This window comes from Anas acuta, chromosome 3, assembly GCF_963932015.1.
Source record: "Anas acuta chromosome 3, bAnaAcu1.1, whole genome shotgun sequence".
NCBI lineage: Eukaryota > Metazoa > Chordata > Aves > Anseriformes > Anatidae > Anas > Anas acuta.
This window is the reverse complement of record NC_088981.1, coordinates 18,944,175-18,945,253: the sequence shown is the minus strand read 5'-3', so window position 1 is coordinate 18,945,253 and position 1,079 is coordinate 18,944,175.

Below are 1,079 nucleotides of genomic sequence, written 5' to 3'. Positions count from 1 at the left end.
GGCGGCCGGGGCGCAGCCGCCCGTAACCCGGCGGCGCCGGGCGGGGCGCCCGGGGAAGGCAAAGGGGGGAAGACGGTGCTATGGGGCCGCGGCTGCACGCCGTGGAAAGCCCTACTCGGGAGCCAGGCTGCGAGCAGCGAGCCTGGAACGGGTTGTCTGGGCATTACAGAGTCATAAAGGCTGGATGAGACCTTCAAGATCATCTGGTCCATCCATCACCCTACCATCAATGTCACCACTAAACCATGTCACTAAACACCACGTCCAACCTTTCCTTACACACCCCAAGGGATGGGGACTCCACTGCTTCCCTGGGCAACCCATCCCAGTGCCTGACTGCTCTTTCTGAGAAGAAATGTCTCCTCATTTCCAACCTGAACCTCCCCTGCCTCAGCGTGAGGCCATTGGTCACAACAACACCATGCAGCGCTACAGGCTTGGGACAGAACGTCTGGAAAGCTGTGTGGAGGAAAACAATTTGGGGGTGCTTGCCTGAACATGAACCGGCAGTGTGCCCAGGTGGCCAAGAAGGCCAATGGCATCCTGGCTTGTGTCAGCAATAGTGTAGTCAGCAGGAGCAGGGAGGTGATCGTCCCCCTGTATTCTGCTCTGGTGAGGCCGCACCTCGAGTGCTGTGTTCAGTTTTGGGCCCCTCACTACAAGAAGGACATCGAGGCCCTGGAGCGTGTCCAGAGAAGGGCTACGAAGGTGGTGAGGGGCCAGGAGCACAAGTCCTGTGAGGAGTGGCTGAAGGCACTGGGATTGTTTGGTCTGGAGAAGAAGCTCAGAGGAGACCTTATTGCTCCCTACAACTACCTGAAAGGAAGGTGTGGGGAGCTGGGGGTTGGCCTCTTCTTGCAGATAACCAGTGGTAGGACTAGAGAGAATCATTAAGGCTGGAAGAGACCTCCAAGATCATCTGGTCCAACGATCGCCCTACTACCAATGTCACCACTAAACCATGTCCCTAAACACCACGTCCAACCTTTCCTTGAACATCCCCAAGGATGGTAACTCCACCACCTCCCTGGGCAACCCATTCCAATGCCTGACTGCTCTTTCTGAGAAGAAATGTCTCC